Raw genomic sequence first — 20,307 nt, forward strand, 5'->3', positions numbered from 1 at the left:
ATTTTCTGAAGTGGGCTCAGTGGGTCACATGACAAGCCCGTGCAGACTTACAGTGTGCTCCCTCTTGTTTTTTTTTTTTTTTTTAATGTCAGGTGAAATTTGATCAAAGGCTCAAAGCCACACCTCTAAGTGTTAATTGACATAATAAACTTCTTGCAGGGTCAAGTGTATCAGTAGATTAGTCTATCTACATGGACCCAAAAAGGTCCAGTGATGGATCTCGGATTTGAGTTCCATTTGAGTTAACAATAATAATACAATTTATTTAATGGCACCTATCATGGTACAGAGTAATGAAACATACAATAAGAATAAAGCACCAGTAATAAAACATCAGTGAATTCAACAGTAAGTTGTCCAATAAGCCACAGCTCAGTGATGAAATGATCAGTATAAAGTAAAATGAAGTTGGTGCAGTTAAAGTGAGTGGAGTAGTGTAAAAAGGTGGTTTTAGGAGCAGTTTTGAATTCAGTGATGGAGTCCAGTATGTGTGACTGAGATGGAAAAAGGAAAAAGCCCTGGCACCCATTGTGCTGAGGTTGGTGGCTGGTTGTGCCAGATTTCCCAAATGGGATATCTGCTGGGTCATTTTTGTATTCACATTCAATTATTGTTTTCTATTATTTATCATTTTAAACATTTTTATTTATCTAAATTGTTTTTATTTTCATTATGTAACTTATGTATATCCCATATGGTGGCTAGGTAGATTAACTTTTGGTCAACCAATCAAAAAGAAGATTACTGCTGAAGATTACTGAAGTCTATTGGGTGACATCACAAAGCCAGACTACACATTGCAAGTCTTATGATTAGTATTTTCTGTACAGAACAACTTGAAAATCATATTCAAAGCACAATGACAGTTTGAAGGGTTGTTATTGTCCACCAGTCAAGTACTGTACAACCTGTCTGAAATGATTTCTGTCTCATGATCATTTGGATCAATTGCAAGGATGTCATGGAAGACTTACATGGCTGCAATTGAGACTGGATTACCAAATTGGTAAAGTATGCAGTGGAACTCCCTGAAAGCTCCAGGCTTACTGTATATCATCTGGTTTGTGTTCATTAATAGAAAATATGTTTTTTATAATGCACAACAACTGAAGCACAATATTAACTGATATGATAATAGTTTTGACATGGGCGGTACTTTATTAGTGGCTCTTTGTTATTAGAGAAGCAGATGACATTCATCAGTTTATTCTGCACCGTACAACTAGTTGGTTGCTGAAGTGTGTGGCTACTCATCCACTACCAAGTAAGTGAACACATCACATATATGTGATGTATATAACACATGTAAGTGTATGCTGACAGTTTGATCAATCTTACCTTTGCATTGTCATCAAACACGCAGACAAGTCTGAAGACAGAGAATGAACATCCATACATTACACCCTGGTTGCCTCAGTTTCAGCAGTGACTCAGCAACAAATCCTGCCTCACCTACAGCAGAAGAAGCAGTCAGTACTCTCTAAAGAATCATATGGGGGATTAGATGCATCTGTGCTTTCTCTGTACCAAAAAAAAAAAAAAAAAAAAAAAAATCCATACTGAAACCAGCATTAAACATGTTAGTACTTACTAAGCCGATGGTGAAGTAATATGTCTAAGTCTGTAACAAATTTCTGCCAAATTTGGAAATTGAGGTCATAGCCCAAGGACAGTTTAGAGAGATGTTATTACCTTGGTGGAAGTATGATCGCTCTAAAATTAGGTTTTTGAATCTTTTTCATACATAATATAAACATCAATATATTTGATATATCTGAATTTCATGGGAGTGGTTGTTCCTCACCACTGTTGCTGTCACTACAGTCAGCTTCTCTAGGTTAGGATTCCTTCAGTGTCAGTGGTTCAGTTTTTTACTGGGAGTTGAATTATCCTCAGAGGTCTCCTCCTCTCAAAGCAAATGGACCAGGTTTCGTCAGGGCTGTTCAGCGAACACAGGATAACTTCAGATCCAGATGTCTGACAACTAAAACCCTTCAATCCTAACATCCTAAAATTGTGGTGATCAAATGAAACAGACCTTGATTATAAAATTACAGGTTTCTCTAAGTTTAAAAATTACTTGAAACATTTGGGATAACATAAGCCCACAACTCAACAAAGTTAAATATTATATCTTTAATGCTACAACAATCTAACAACCACCCACAGCTAATAATACTTTGTTATTTGACTATTTGCCTCAGCCTGCCTTGCATCATGTTGCTTGAATTTACAATTTCTTGTTAATTTAATTAGTTGCTTTGTAGCAGGAGTCAGTCACAGAGATGTGTTACTTGCATCCTGCTGTTTTGATGTCCTCCTCTACTACAGTAACTGTACTGTGTGTGAATCCAGCTAAATGTTAAATCATGCTTTTGATGCTGTCACTTTTCCTACATTGAATAGAATACCATTTTAAATACATTTCTCCACACTTCCTCAGACACATTCAGTACCTGTGGGAAATGTTGGGAACATTTTGAGAATAAATGGTTATAAAGTATCCTTATATATCAGGGAAAATGAGCTGTAACCTCAGGCTGGTTCATGTTAAATGGTCAGAATACACATTGATGGGGCCTTGTCACCAGCCACTATCTCCAGCTGTGAGAGGGTCAGCCTCCCAATGTTTTTGAGTTTTGCAGCTGTGTGTTGAGAGACTGTTAGGCTGCTTTCACACATGCACTGCAAGCCTGAACTTTTCTAGACATTACCTGGTGGAGCTATGGAGCTCAAATGATTTGAGTGAGTAAAAATATCTCAGTTTATGGTATGTCCCCCTTTTGCTTTAATGACACTATGCCCCTGAGCTGACATGGATTCCACAAGCTTGTGCATAACCATGTTATCCCAGCATGGTTTCATAATGTTCCAGAGAGCATCTGGTGATGTCCCAGAATGCCTAACTTTCTCAAGTCTTCAAGTACCCTCATGAATATTCAGTGGAATTGAGGTCAGGTGACTGTGGAGTAAAGTCTGTGACAGTCAGGACTCCTTGGTCTTCTTTGGTCTTCATGTAGTTCTTGCAAACCTTTGAGGTTTACAAGAACTACCTGTTTGGAGTCATTATCCTGAACAACAGGGGTGACACAATTGTTGCTTCTCAGGTCTTTCACCTTGGAATAAGTGACCTTTGACCCATAGCCTGTACCTGGGACAGGCGACTAAAGTTCAGCTCAGTTGCTTCTGTATTTGTGCTGAAATCCACTGTTTCTACACAGCCCTGGCTCTAGAACTGGAATAAGCCAGTGTCAACGTCCAGCAGAAAGTCTGGGGACCCTTCCCACTGGCTAAGGAATAATTTAAAATGTCAGCGAGAAAATCTCTGTTGTCTGTTAACATTATGTGTTAAACCCATACCAATTTTAGAGCAAAACATGGCCGATTTTGTGCTTATCTGACTAAAAGGCATCAGTGTGTGAAACGTGGGAATAACAAATCAAATTTCTGAATTTTCTTTACAAAGCATTGTTACATAGCATTGTTACATCCTTTAATAACTGTCAGTTTTGCCAGGCTTGCTATCAAACTCATCAAATTATCTTTTGATGCCATATAGAACATATGTATTGATGTCACGTTAGAATGTGAATAAGACAAAATTTATATTGAGTCAGAGGGACTGATAACAATAATTTCCATATAACCACCATGAACAAATTTGTTGTTTCTTATTATCTCTTTGGCAGAACATAATGATCTACATTGGCATTTGTCCCTATGTAAAGCCATTATTGGAGATCTTATACCCTTACATTACTTCTCTATTGGATTGGTAATCTGGACCCTATCACACTCACTCCAGTGACTGGTTTATACTTCAGGCACCCAGCATTAGCACTGAATTTTGGAAATCTGTTTTTGGCTTCTGTGCCTACGACTCAAATGTTTTGGACTGGACTGGAATGTTTTGCAACATACTTTAAAATGCAATACACTAATATTCTAAGGTCAGTTCAAATCCCATCTAACAAACAATTCCACCCATGAATGCAACTGCTTATAATTAGCTTGTAATTAATTTTATTTATTTATTTATTTTTGGAAAAACGGTGTCCTTGAAGTTTGTTTTATGTTGAATTTAAAGAACAAATCCTGATCAAAGATAGCTCTGACATGCCTTATGTTGGAGCTTGAAGCTAGGGCATTGGCATCTAGTTTGTCAGTAGACAGTACTTTGGGGCCAAGGACAATAATTTTGGTTTTGTCTGAGTTCAACAGTAGGAAATTGCTGTTCATCCAAATCTTAATGTCACTGGGGCATGCTTGAAGTTTGGTTAACTGATTAGTTTCATCAGGCTTCATTGACTAGTATATTTGCGTATCATCTGCATAACAGTGGAAGTTCATGGAGCTTTTCCTGATAAAGGATTGATGGACAAGGTGAATAAAATTGGTCCAAGCACAAGACCTCGTGGAACTCCATATCTAACTTCTGTGCACACTGAGTATTTGTTCTTCATATCTACAAACTGAAGATAGAAAGGACCATTTTAACGTGGACACTCAATAATCCATAATGACAAAGTGAAAACATGTTTTTCGAAATGTTTGCAAATATATTAGAAAGAAGAAATCTCTTGTTTAGTTAAGTATTCAGTCCCATTCTTCCTGACAGATCCACTCAAGCTCTGTCAGATTGGATGGGAAGCATCTGTGTTCTGCCATCTTCAGCTCTCTCCACAGATGTTCTATGGACTTCAGCTGGGCCACTCAAAGACAGTCAGAGACTTATCCTGAGGACACTCCAGTGTTGTTCCAACTGTTGCCCCAGTTTCAGGTCATGTGCACCACTGGATTGCACCATCAGGTTAAAATGCAACTATGAACCGAAAGAAATGAAAAAAAAAAAAAAAACAGTTTTATATCTTCAGCTTGGAAGACTACTCCATTTGCCCCACTACCCTCTGCACCCCTCACTGTATCATCCTGTCCACCTTCCACTCCAACAACAGCATCATCATCATCATCAACAGCACCATCAACAACAGCATCATCAACAACATCATCATATGTGTCTGTGTGTGTGTGTGTGTGTGTGTATCTGTCTGTCAACCAGGCACAAAAATAAACTCTAGTCTGTAGGTCTGAAGGAGGAACAATGCTGCTGTAAAGCAGTAAACTATATACATAACTATTTACACATTTACAGTTATTTGCACATCACTATTTGTGTTTATGGTTCTGCAGCATGCTCCACTACTCCAGGACCCTTCTTGTCATGCCAGTCTGCAAAGCAGTTTCTGTGTGCCAACAGACACAACACAATACCACAGTGACTGCATTTCCAGGTGGCACATTTGCCACAATTTGTGCAGCACCTGCATCCTTTTGTGGCCATACCATTTGAGCTCCCCCATCTTATGGTGGCACCCCCAGGTTCCTCGTCCATCGCACCGGTGTTTAGGCAGACTGGCAAACAATCTGGTCCTCTTTTTGGGGTGGGCCAATTCTGTGAGACACCACCATTCACCACAGACCAGCAGCCAGCTCCTCCATGAACTCCAGGCATGACATGGGCTTTTTCTTTGATGCAGAGCACTGCTCCTTGTATAGAATATAGGTGTTTGTAGTACCTATATCTACAAAGTGCCACAGCAGCGTTCTGTACCACTTGTCGGTCTTCCTGCACACCAAGTAGTACTGGATGAGCTGGTCAGAGAGGCCATCACCCCCCATGTATAGTCCATCACAGCATCAGGTACTGGGATGACCTTCTTCTCCCATCTTCTAGTCTCCTTGTCCTTGACATTTCTCACCACACTTTTGGCCACTGAATGGTCTGTTGATGGTGGAGCACACTGACACCTCTCTGGTGTCCATCCATTTTATGAACAACAGCTCCTGTTCCCTGATCCATTTGATGGAACCCCTGGCGTTTTTTTTTGGTCAGGGCAATCACTGTTGTTCTTGGGGTGTCTCTTCGGGTGTCCCGGTAAGTGCCACATGCAACATAGCCCTGCTCATAAAGCTCTCTGAAGAGCTTAGGACTTGTATAAAAATTGTCACAGTAGAGGTCATATCCTCTCCCCACATGTGCCTCTTCCATGAGTGACATGACCACATCATAAGAAATTCCCTGTCCAGAAGTGAACCTACTCTTGCCTTGTGAAGTCAGCTGTGTGGCCACCAGCACAAAAAGGTTCACCCCCCATTTTTTAGGCTTCTCCTTCATATACTGGTGCATACCAATATTGGCTTTTGTGGCAACCATGCGCTCATTGATTGCAACTTGTTTCCTGGGTTGCCACAGAGCCCTGCACGTAGCCCTAATGTTGCAGTAGAGTGGCTTGAGATGGGGCAGTGGATCATAATCAGGACTTCCCTTTTTCCGGTCATTGATGACATCTCTGTCTGGGTCACTCGTGCCCATTTTTTGCAATGGCCAAGAAAGAACTTGTCTCCGGTCATTACAGTGCGAGGAAAGGAAACACTGAAAACGGAACGTTGCCTCCAGTAATCCACAAGTCTTGGAAGTTTGAGGATGGCCATGTAAAACAACAATCCAAAATAATGAAAAAGCTCAGTGGGCCACAGTTCAAACCATTTGAATTTTTCCCCTTCGCAATCTCTTTAGCAGCATTGATGTTTGTGTGTAGGCAGATTGTTGTCACTTCAAGAAAAAAAAATTCTCTGAATAGTCTGACTGGTGGATTGTCCTCACTGATCAAGGTCTCTCTTGGCGCAGAAACTGCTGGCACATTTATTACACTCATTTATTTTCCTCTCACAGTCACCATGTGGATTACTGATGAAAGCCATGTCCGATGTGGTGCTCCAAGCTGCAGAGACCTTTAGAGGCAACATCAACATGCTGCACACCTGAGGTGGACAGCGGTGGAAAGGCCACCTCCCCTTCTTTTCTCACTCCTTATGAGGAAGATCAGCACTGGATGTCCTCATCATCCACTGTGGTGGCAACAGCAAGCGTTTTGAATTTGGCCTTTAGGATCCATTTTGTTAAATGTCAAAAATATAACACATCCCTGACTGTCCTGGTTAATGTTGAGTTTACTTTTTATGTTCATTATGGTTGGAAAATAAAGAACATCTGTAGCCACAGCACTGTTACCACCTCTGTTCTTCATTATGAAGGACAAAAAATGACATAAGTATAAATAAATAAAAACATTAATAAATGTATAAATAAATAAACGCAAAATAAAGACATCTGGTAATATAAAACACAATTTTTACATTTATTTATTTCTACATTCAGTTATGTATTTTTTATTTATTGCTACATTTATTTATTTGTTTATTTCTGTATTTCCACATTTATTTATTTATGTATTTGCGTATCCTTGGCAGTGACCCAGCGCAATGGCTGCAGGTGGGAGACCGCTGGCCAACCAGAAGGATGAGCGCAATGGATATGGTAACCAAACATCGCTAAGCCCCCCCTCACGCAAGCCCACCCTCAGTCACTGTTGTGGCTTTAGTATGCAGCCTATTATAGATTACAAAGGAAATAATGGCAAATTACTGTAAAGATAATTTTGTAACATCAGAAAGAAGTAGACATAAAAGACTACAATATGCATTTGAAAGCTACATTCACAAAATAATCTGTTGGCGGAGTATTGTGAATTTAGAGGTCATTAAAGGTCATTACATACAAGAACAGCGATGTTCTTGCACAGTAAAGTAAGACAGTATATTGGTGTACTTTAAGCTAACGTTTGGTTGTGGTTACCTTAGCTTTCACTGTCTAATCTATGTTTAGCACACTGCCATACAGGGCATACTGGGTTTGACTTTTCTCTTTTATTTGAAGCACCAGGGGGAACTCTTCTGTTTGGGGGTGAAAAAGTCACTTGATCCCGTCCACTTCCCAGTTGCTTCTGGACAGTGATTTCTTTGTTGCTGCCGGCCGGATGATTGGTCATTCATTCCTAAATGGTGGACCATGCCTAGGTGGAGTCAGCCCAGCAATCAGCCCAGCAATCAGTGCTTTAGAGCATTATCTAAAGCCATCTTTAATTAGTTTACTGGGTAACTTAACAGATGTTTTAAAATAACCTGCTGGATCAACTGTTATAAGAGCTATAGTCCATTGTATCAGAGGGGCTTGTTCACAATTCCAGAGCTACTGAATTAATATGTAGTTGAGAGTGCTACAATGTCATGATTGTACCACAAGTTACAGCTCCTTGTTTAATAAGGGATTAAAAAAACAAAATTAAAAACTCCACTTAGTCCATGTATATCAGGCTATTTCATTAGTTAAAATATTCTACAAATGCAGGTGTGTAGTACAGGACTTCAGAATGGCCTGTCCCTGCATTAACAATTGAAACACAATAGTTGTATAATATCATATAAGGTTGTTAAAATGTTGACATACCATATAGGACATAGAAAAAATAAATAAATTCAAACACCAGTGGAGACCATACAGATGAACTTCGTTGTCAGGATTTAGAAGGCCTTCACTCTCAAGGTTGGTAAAGATAGTGCAGATGTAATGTAAACATGTAAACATCTCTCCAGAGCCCCTCTGTTCTGATGAAAAAAGTAAAACTGCAAATAATGATGTCATTCAGTGAAAAATTCTGTATTGGACTTGCTGTATGTAGGCATATGTCATGCAACATATGCTACACCCTATGAATATATAACTTGAATATGCCCCCCCCCCAAAAGAGATATAGGCTATTTTGTAAGGAGAGGAGGAGGAGGAGGACGATGATGACGCAAACTGATAAATCAATAGGTAAATTAATTATCAATTTGTGTCAATTTATGTCTACTTTCTAATTTAAACATCATCAACACTCATGAACATCAGTGTTCATGATAAAAGTAGAAATGTTCCACAACAATGAGGCGGCAGTTAGCTCTGACTCTGACACAAAAACTCTTTTAGAGTATGAACCTTTGATTAACATAATGTCTAGCAAATAACACTAATGGCCAGGTTAAAACTTTGGTCTTATAAAAAAGTGAAACAATCTGTGTTGCTATCTTGTTCCAAAAAATAACATATAAATAAATATTTGGCTAAAAGATTGTTACCTTTGATTGTGGACACTCCAGCCAGCAACATGTGATGCAACGTCATCATTTTCCCCTCCTTTAACCAACTTCACACGAGATGGCACACCATAGACGTCAACAGCTTCTAGAAAGCTTCTCAGGGCTGCTGCTGCACGATCGTTGGTAGCTGCACCCAGCTAGACGATGAGACGACTAAAGCCATCAATGCCACCATGCACAACAATAAACCATCTGTATGGGCATAGATGAAGAACAATACTACAGTCTGTATCATGCATCATATGTAAATTTAGGCCAGTGTGACACAGAGGTCTACCTAAATCAAGCTCTTGCACCCACCTCTCTCTTCCTCCAAAACCCACTCAAACATTCTAAATAAAAGTCTTGATGAATGAAGTTGCAGGTCACCATTTCTATGCTTTTAACTCCAGTTCACATACAAAATTTACATTGAAATATTCAAACACATTTACACCCAAACAAGTGCATTCATTCAGTTTATGGTTCTATGGAGTGTTGTGATTTAAAGTAGTCCTTTAATCCATCCACTATGAATAAATCAAATCTTAGCCGACTACACTGCATTAAAAATGATCTGATTTTCAAGTCTAGAATTATGTACTGTACCGAGGTTGCCATGATATTTTGTAAAAGTAGTTGGGATCGTTTATGTTTTCCAGATACCTTATCAATTTGTGATTGTCGTCGATATGCCACAAACTGTTTGCGCTGGTACAGAGTAATTAATGCATCTTCGTGGGTTTAGCTGCAATGTGCACATCAATGTGCCATGAGGATCCACGCGCCAGATGGATTCCTGCACACACTGTCCTATAATGTACAAGGAAACAGAATTAGGTGTACTCAAAAAATAAACTGACCCATTCCCAATCTTGCAGTAAATTCACAAGTAGCCCAAAATCCAGCTGTCCAGCACTTGGAATAAGATGCAGACAAGATGCAGAGAGCTTTGACTGGTGCAACTTTAATTCTCTCCTCTTTTCACCTCACATTCTGACACCGTGAAAACTATATGGACAGAAATACAAATGCCACAGTACCATATTATTTCCACAAATAATGCATAGAAATCATGTTTACATTTTTAAACTTAACACAAATAATTTTAGTAAACTTAAACAACGAATTTTTACATGAAATTAGCGTTTTAAGTCGTTATGAGTTGTAGTTCTTATTTAAATAAAAAATAATGACAGTTCTTTGTTTAAATAAAATGAACATCGTTTACAATGAATACATCAGTCTCCTCCTCTGCTCAAGGCTAAGTTTGAGCTCAGCCTGCTAGCAGCCTATCTTCCACACACACCTCGCAGTGACATTCCTTAAACGTGACATACAAACGACACAAACACGAAAATTCCCTTTCACAAGTTTCCACGCAGAATTTGACAAGTAAATAATTTGTTTGCATGTTTTACTAACTCTGGGGCAACGTGAGCATGTCGTTACGACGAGACGGGAGCGGGAAGTCTAGCGTCAACAACAATAGGAAGTAGTAGAAGAAGAGCAGTGCTCTTCAAAATAAAAGCACAAAACGTAAAGTGACAGAACTGCTTCCTTTACCACGAACATAATTTTCTGCCATTTACACCAGCCTCGCAATAAACAAGCAAGTTCTTGGGTTGAGAGATAGAGACGGAGAGAGAGAGGGCAGAACACAGTGCAATGCAAGTCAAACATACAGATGTAAAGAGTAGTAATGAAAAGGCCAATGAATGATACTGAGTACAGTAGTAACTATTACAACGAGTTCATATTATAGAAGAAGCAGTAACAGAAATAACTAATAACAATTATTGTAGCAGCAATAACAATGCCCATTTACATTTTATGCAACTTTTTGTTTCCATTCCACTACATTTCAGAGGTAAATATGGTACTTTAACAACGTTAATTTGACAGAAGGTTAAGACATTAAGATTTTACAAAACAAATTCAAGTAAAAACCTATAACATTTAGGTGTTTTTTTAAGGTGATGTTTCACTACAAGTATTAGGAACTGCTTCAGTGCTCTTTGTCACTGATTTTCAAAGTCTCTGTGCTCTACTGGAGAGATGGAAAACCATTCTTCCAAAACAATTCCCTTGTTAGGTGTTTAGATGCTGGTGATGGAGAGCACTGTCTAACATGCTTTGAAATTTCCCATAGATATCCAGTACACAAACTGGTTTTGGCTATAATTCATATCATTTTCTTACTCATTAAAACCATTGAGTGTAGACTGACCCTGCATAAGTTGTCACTTGTCTGTGTGACAAACTAATTTAAATTTGCTCCACCTGAACTAATGGTACCTACTCATGAAGGCATCAGTATTAATGATCTAATCATATAACATATAATATCCTGACAGGTGCCACAATGAATACTTAATCAATTCCTCTGTTCTTGTATTTAAGTAAGGGTCTCAATGCAGGACTAACTTTAATGGAGTGTTTTACATTGTATTGGTATAAGATCTGAATGCTCCTTATACCACTGGCAGAGAATCACTGCATTAACATCAACATAATGAAACTGGTAAAATGATCTATGCCTCTGGCTGTCTTTCTTGTTCCTTATTTGATGAAAATCAGTTTAGTCAAAACTATTTGAGATTTGCAATATGGAGGACCAGAAGCTTGATTTTGACATTTGATGAGGATATATAGTCGTTTTGTATCTATCCACAAAAATGTACAGCATCTTACCCCATCTAGTGGTCACTCACTATCAGGTATTCATCAGTGTAGGCCCACATATACAAACGACCATGTCACCTAGAAACTGCATATTTTTCGACTAAATGAAGCAGCTACATTAACAAGTTTCAGCACAGTTGCCAGAGGGGTGAATTTATTAAGCAAGTCTTTTTTTTAAGTCTTTTTCATGCTGGGAACTTTTTCTGTATAAACTAAGACCAGGATCTTCCCCTAACCTTAACCAAAAAAGTTAAGTAATTCTGGAGTCACTACAAGTTTAATAATAATAATGTTTGACATTTTTTTCTTTTTTAAAAAACTGCTTTCCAAAGCAGGTTAAGCAGTTAGAGCAGATTGCGTTTTTTGTCAACACCATCTCTGACCAATTTGTAACACTGTCACAAATTTAGCTCAACAGAGATGGTAGTCACCAGAAACCATCTTTCCTATTTTTAAATGAAACATAACTGTCTTAAGATTTTTACATGAGACCTTTTTTGTTATTTAATGAAACTTAGATTTTCAATGAAACTTTTGATTTTTTAAATAATCCTTATTTGTGGTTAATATCCACGAGATAAGATACTAGATTGAATAAAAGTCCACTTTTAAATTTCAATGAGTGATTATTTAATAGATTACATTTAAAAACAAGTCAACCAGTTTTTTTACTAAGTTACCAAGCAACAATCATGTAACCTTCAAACAAAATGAAACCAGTCATGAGGTGGGCTGCCTCTCATTAATGAACCCAGTCAGGTTTTCACTTGCATATGACACATGTAGGCCTCCATAATAGATTGTTTTGTTTTTTCCCATATCTCAACTGGCACAATGACCCTTTGTAACATGTCAAATTTCATGAAGCTTTAACTTTCTGGTAGATGATACAGTATGCTGCCTCATGTCCACACATGGTGTTGCTGATAAAATAGTTACCATCAGAAAATTCCAGGGACCACAATTGGTAAAGATTGATTATTTGGTGATAGGTTATTTGTGGGAGTAGTGAAAAATGCATCAGCTAATAGTAAGTTTAGAGTATTTCATATTAGAAATTGCTCCTCTTTTTAAATGTATTTCTTGTTACAGCTACTAATAGGAAGAGAGGATTGAGGTATATCAATCTGCGCTCAATAGTCCAACAGTCTATACATGTTGTATTTATTTATGAATTTTAAATGAACTGAAATCTCTCATTTACAAAAGTATTCAGACCCTTTTCTGTGGCTCCAAACAGTGGTCAGGTGCTTCCTGTTTAATTAGCCACATACTTGTGTATGTAAGGTCCCACAATTCACATTGCATGTCAGGACAAAAACCAAACCACAAAGTCCAAAGAACTCTACTGTAAGTAGACCTCTGTGATAAAGCTGTGATGAGGCATAGACCAGGGCATGGATATTAAACTATTTGAAGCTTTGAGTGTTCCCAGGAGCACAGTAACCCCAATAATTCTGAAATTAAACAAGTTCAGAACCAGCAGGACCCTTCCTACAGTTGGCTGTCCAGCCAAATTGAGTAACCAGGCCAGAAGGGCCTTGGTTAGGGGGGTGACCATTAACCCGAACAAAGCTTCAGAAGTCCTTTGATACAAGTCACCATCATCAGATCAGGCTAAATGTGGTAGCCTGGTCTGATGGATCTGGATTTCTGCTGAGGCAGCAAATGGTAGGCTCAGAATTTGGCTTCAACAGCAAGAATCCATGGAGCCAACCTGCCTTGTGTCATCAGTCCAGGCTGCTGCTGGTGGTGGTTTTCTTGACTCACTTTGGGCCCTTAATGCCAGTCAGTCATGGTCTGAATGCCACAGTCTATCTGAGTATTGTTGCTGACCATGTTCATCCCTTTATGGCCACAGTTTACCATCTTCTAATGGCTACTTCCAGCAGGATAATGCTCCATGTCACAAAGCTAAAGTCGTCTCAAACTGGGTTCATGAACATGACAGTGAGTTCAGTGAACTTCAGTGACCTCCCCAGTCACCAGATCTGAATCCAGTAGAACACCTTTGATGTGAGTAGATGTGGTAGAACAGGAGGTTGGCAGCATGAATGTGCAGCTGACAAATCAGCAGAAATGATGTGATGCAGTCATGTCAACATGGAGCAGAATCTCAGAGGAAAGTTTCCAACATCTTGTTGAATCTATGCTGCTAAGACCTGAGGCTGTTAGAGAGCAGAGGGAGGAACTAACTAGTATTAGTGTGACGTTCCTAATAAAGGAAGGATAAAAAGTCAGGATGTTGCAGCCTCTTCTTTGACTTTCACCATTTTAATTTTAATAGAATGAAAAGCCCCCATTTTTGTGGAATTTGTGGAAACGCCATGCCACAACATGTGGCATGATGGAAGATGCAGTACTCAGTGAACTCACTAGAGGGTAGTACAAGTGTAGAAGTACAAACTGGAGGCTGACTCCTTCACACACACACACACACACACACACACACACACACACACACGTGTGTGTATAGATATATATATATATACTGTGTGTGTGTGTGTGTGTGTGTGTCGATATATTTTTGCTGCACAATAACTTAAGTTCCTCAACAAAAATAGTTACAATAAAAACATTTTATATGAACTTTATGTTTTGTCTTTTTAATTTCACCCAGAAGAAATGGCAAATTTTTTGATTATAAACATAATTCATCTGACTTATTTAATTTACCTGTTTGCTCAAGAAAATGAACTGAAATGTTTTACTGAATGTAAAAATAAAATACAGTTGCAGTTGGCACATGTAAAATAAGGAGATGTGTGTTTTTGTAAACCTCACCTCTGTGACTTAACAAGCTCTGACCATTTTGATTAAGTCTTTCTCCTAAACATGCTGGGATGAGGTTCACCAACAGGTCGTCCACTTCTTAAACATAAACAAAGAGCTGTGCATGACTCAAAACACCACTGAGCAACCTGAACATCTGTGCGGATTATCTGATCTGCCCTCAGCTCACTCTGCGCCTTCCAGGGAGCAACAGTCTTTTTCTATGGGCAGAGTCAAAACAAGGAACGTTGATTGCTGAAGAATTCATTCATTGATATAAATCTCTATGACTATAATTTATCATCTGCATTTCAGCAGTGTCATCTCATATGTGTTATAGATTTAGACAATTACACTGAAAACGATTAAATGTCCTCAATTAGGTTGATTTTGTTGCAGCATATAGAAATAAAGAACATCACAAAACAAAGGAATAATTATGCATGTTATGCATGTTAAAAAATTATACATTTATATGAAGATGTGGACTTTTGAGAGAGACAAAACAAATTAATTTAGGAAAACACTGATACTTCATTTTCTTCTTTTTATTTTTAACCACACCATCAGTGCATAAGCTTACAGTGCAGCCTGCAGGCCTGTAAGTCATTTTATATCTGCCTCATGGCGTTTAGGGCATTTTATGTTATTACTTCAAATGATAGCACTCAGAATATTCTTTAAATATCCCTCGGGACACTCATTGTAAGTAATTTGATACGCCGTAGTATCCTTACAATATTTATCTCTGGTCTGATTAATTGAGGGGTTGATGTTGACACTAATATTATACAGGCAAATATTCATTAGGAGAGAGTGACAGAATAAGAGAATATATATGAAGGATTAGCCTTGTTGTATTAAATACATTTTTTATAAGGGTTTTTTTTTTTTTATCCTGATACTGTTGTTTTCACCACTGTCCAGTCAAAACCATGTATCTCCGGATTCTGATGAGAAATGTGTTAAATTAAACCAAATACCCATTTGAATATTTGAAAAATGCACTGTAAAGGACTAATTAACTTAGTTCACCAAAAGTTGATATTTTGGATGTGCATAGTTTCAGATCAAAAACTATGTAATCAAAATGCACACACCAGTAAGTAGCATTAGATTTAGAAGAGAAAGTCTTTTGAGTAACCAAAATCAGAAACAATGGTCTGCACAGTTCTGGATCTCCAGAGCCACAAACCAAGTCAGCAGTAACACTCCGAAGTCTTGAGCAACACCTCAACTCTCTGTATCACCATCACAGCAATTCTTCTCTAGGTACCAGTCTGAAGCCAGACTTTTAAAACCCACCAATACTCCCATTCAAACCACACCTGGTCAAGTTTGAAAACATGACTAGGGGATTTTAATTAGATGCAATTAGAGATGCCGACCATGCAGAGAGCTGGATGCACCCCCTGCCTTTTAGACTGGAGAAAAAAGATGCGCTAATTAGGCCAGAGGCTACTTTTATTCATGTGACCTGTGGAGACCCCGCGCAAGCTGTTTAATGTCACTGCTCTGACAATTAAAACAGGAATTCATTTGAAAGAGCCGTACATGTTGACATAAACAGACACCATTACATTCACTGCAGTGGGAAGAGTTGTCTATGAGCCTTGAATGGCCTGTGTGAATGGACAAACACACACAACAGGTGACCAGCGGAGGAGGAGGTTGACAGAGCCACTGTGCAGCCATGTTCCTTCAAACACTTGTCTTTGTATAGATAAATATTGAAGGAAGTAGCTATGTTGATGAGATTTTTCTGTTTCACACTCCTTTACAGTGAATTGTAAATAACAGTGAGTATGTGAGCTGAGCCTTTTATCTGTAAGACAAACCAACATGTTCTGTCTTTCTGAGAAATGTCTCTGCAAAACTTTCATTCTGTGTCCATTATGTCTCTGGACACAATATTATAACAGTGAAATGTAACTGTTCCTTATTTTTCCAGTGGACCTAATGAAGCCTCTCTGAGGACCCTGGGAACCCCCTCAAGGACACCTAGTGGACCCCAATAAGGCACAACAGTGCTTTTAAAAAGACATTCAAATTTCTTCTTCTTCTGACAAATAAGCTGTAGACACTTTCCATGCAGCCCAATTTCATATGCCATTTGTGTCACTTAGACCAAACTGGTCGTTTTCCTGGCAGCTGCAGTTTTTTTAAAGCCTGTTGGCACCCTGCTGTTGTAGCCTAGCATCCTCTGGAGGGGAAAAAAAAAGAGAAAGGAATGATGGTCCTATTATATCCTCAGATGTGAGAGGAGAGTGTCCAGGAGGAGGCTGGGGCTTGGCTTCATTGGCTGAGAGCTGCACGTTTCTAGGATTTAGCGTCTTAAAATGTGTCCCCTTTTTGACAGGCCTGAATGGGTTTTATTTTCTTTTAATATGTTGCATAAGGTTTTGGCTCAAACTGCAGCTCCTGGCCTGCCAGTCCTGCTGTGGTAGGTAAGGCCAGTACCATCAAGGATTCATGGGAATATAGTTGTTCTAATTGTTTTAGTCTCCGAGTTTCTGAAGGTGAACATGCACTGGATTAAGCCAACACACAGGAGAGATAACAAAGGCCCAGTTCTTCTGCTCTGCACCCAGGTGTTGGCGGCAGTAACTTTCAGAGTGTGACCTGACCTAACCTTCAGTAATGGTAATGTGGATGTAAACACAAGATTACATGTTCAAGCATAAATATTTGAAAGATATGGTAATAGAATATGTTTACTCAAATGGGAAAAGAGCAAGAGCTTGTTTTCTTCTCTCATTATTAATATCATGGGTGTCTTGTGTATGTTTGCCCATCTGTCCATACAGGCAAAATGAAGCCTGCTCCTCACAGTTATTTATCAGATATGTTCACTCTAATTAAATGTGTCCTTCCTCAGGTTTGCTGTAGCCCACTTTATCAACAGGAATGCATGATCATGACAAAAAGATTAGATTTTTAATTTTTGTGGCTAAAAGCTTTCAGGATTTCCACAGGAACTTACTTCCCCAATGAGGATGGGCAGGTTTTGATCACAAGTAATAATGTGTGGCGACATGGAACCTGTCCTAACCTCTGCAAGGTGCCAGAGCCACGAGGATAAGGACTTTCCCTCTACAATGCTCATTTCCCCGTGTGGCAGATACTATTTATTTCACTAATTCAAGCCAAATATGAGCCATGTGGATGCGCTCGGTCGACGTTGTCTTCCCGCCCGCTTGACACACTGTACTGGAGTACCGCGACCCTGGGTGACCCCGCGGTGACCCCTGGAGCCGCTGGAGGAGCCTCCTCTACCAGAGCTTCTTGAATCAGGTGCGTGAGGGCAAGCTAAAAAAAAAAAAAGGCTTATAATGAGGACTTTATTTATTTATTACAGTATTATTATTATAATCACATGCACAGACCTTAAGTCTACATATTATATTATTGGATTCTGTCATAATTCTGAAAATATAAAACGTCCCGTGTTCTGCTTTATGTGCGCGCTCCATTTACATTTTATAGCTTACTTCATATTAACCATATACTTTTTTTGTCTACATTTTTTAAAATCTGAAATACCGTGTACTCTGTTTTCTGAATAAGATGTGCCGTGTGACGGAACATATAGAAAATAAGGTTTCATCATATTTAATGAAAAATAATAATTAGAGACGAGCACGTGCGCCTAAACCGTCAGAAATTCAAATTAGTTACAATGTGACAAATCTGACAAATAAACACACGGTGTAATTATTTAAACAACTTTTATTTTTATTTATTCATTTGATTATTTTAACAATTAAATGTGTTTCAGTGAACTTACTTTAAAATAATTGATCAAATACTGACCAAACTTATTTTGAGAATGAGAAGAACTCTGGTAAAACTGCATCAGACTGTGGTAGAGTGGCTCCTGACAACAGGCTGAATTTATCGAAGATTTTTAATTCTGACGCTGCCAGAAGTTTGAGGCGCGTGGTATCTGCTGTGAAGGCACACAGGTGTGTGTTTTTATATTTACACCCTCACTGTGTCAGCCTTTGACTGACTGCTCCCTTCGTTATGTTGGCGAAGTGATCCGCGCTGCTCTGGCTGCATGTCGCTGTAAACCTCACCTCTGGCCGCTGCTGCAGACAGACCTCACAAACCTGACGAGCTGCACAGACACCACCGCTCCACATGGACCCGTCCCACCTGTAAACTCTGTGTGTACAGGTGTTTGTGTCCAGAGGTGAATATATATATATGTCAGCACGAATAGAACGAAAACAACATAAACAACGGTCCAGTTTCAACAACACTCAGATAAAGTTAAAACGCGTTTCATTTCAAAATAAAAGCTTTCTGTACGTCTGAGTATGCTGACACCTTTATTATTATTTTCCGAATAAAAACATGATAACCATTGGAAACAATGAAAGATCAGTGTGTGAGCCTTTTTTTTTAAAACTCTGATGTTTTTGACTGAACTAAGTGTTAGTGTGTGTGAGATTGTCCATTAGCTCTCCAACAGGATTTGAAAGTCAAGAGTTCATTGTGGGTGTGAAACAACCTCAGCTGGACGATTTAGGTCATAAACACTTAAAGGGTTCAGCTCGTGTAGTTTCACAGCAAGTACTAGTTAAACCAGACGAGGGAAATGAAATTTAAATAAGATATATTCTATTTCCGATTGTCTCGAAATTCTTTTTTATGGTTTGAAAATCAGGGGACAAACAAATTATTATTATTATTATTATTATTATTATTATTATTATTATTATTATTATTAACCCATCTCTTGCCCTTTCAAAATAAAGTTTGAGCTCCTGCTGTAACAAGGCATTTAATTAGAAAAAGAAGAACACGGGGAGGACTCGGAATATGACTTTGTGTGGGCTACATGTCCTTTAATTTGTTGCTGTGTAGGCCTGTGTTTGTTGACAAATACTAATAAAGGTAAAAAAGCAGTCGGCCCTGTATGGCCTTGCAGCCATCTGTAGTGAGAGTGAATGTTTGTGAGTCCATTTCACAGGTAATAACTTGACTGTCAGGCCATGAAACGCGCCGGGGTTAAGGCTTCCCTTTAATAAACCCTCAGTGGGCGACAGCACGGTGAGTGGGGGTGGTGAATGTTCAGTGGAGGCTGTTCGTAGACAATTAGTGGGTTCTGGTTGCAAATATTTCTATTGATATTTTCCTGATGTTGCTTACAGCTGACGGCCAGTGTGTTAGATCTGACTATTTCCATTAAAGCATAAACAGTATAAATATGTTTTGAGGTGAACAGACTGCTGTAATTAACATGTCATCATAGGACAGTAAAGAAGTTCATTGAAATGAATTATTTTAATTAGAATTATGAAAGGAGTGACCCACCATACCAGTTTAGTGTCAGGAAAAGTGTGCAGGAGGCAGTGGTCTGTTAAATTAAAAATACCCTACTTAATTAAAAACGGATTATTGAACAATGATTAATAACATTATGATCTAAAATACATCTGCTTTATATATAAAACTTTTGGGTAGTGATTGGTTAATAATAAGCCAAACATTGAGTCTTAAACTCTTTCTCACTCCTGCACATTATGCCATGCAATACCTACATATGTTCACTGAATCTCATTTATTAAAGTTAAAGTTATTTCATTCCTCTTGGCTCAGGTGGTAATTCAAAGATAATAATATATCAGGCAGACTTTTGTAGGCATACATCACAGACACACAGGTATTTATAATGAAATCATAGGCTACATCTCACGCACAGTATATTTTTAGAAATGTCATACATGTTAAAATCTTTTGTCCAGTACTTCTACCCAATGAGTAATGTTAATGCTTTGTTGCTTCTCACCTTGTACAAGGAAGCTGTAGTTGAGTGATTTCTCA

Source organism: Lates calcarifer, linkage group LG16_LG22 (assembly GCF_001640805.2).
Source record: "Lates calcarifer isolate ASB-BC8 linkage group LG16_LG22, TLL_Latcal_v3, whole genome shotgun sequence".
Classification (NCBI taxonomy): domain Eukaryota; kingdom Metazoa; phylum Chordata; class Actinopteri; family Centropomidae; genus Lates; species Lates calcarifer.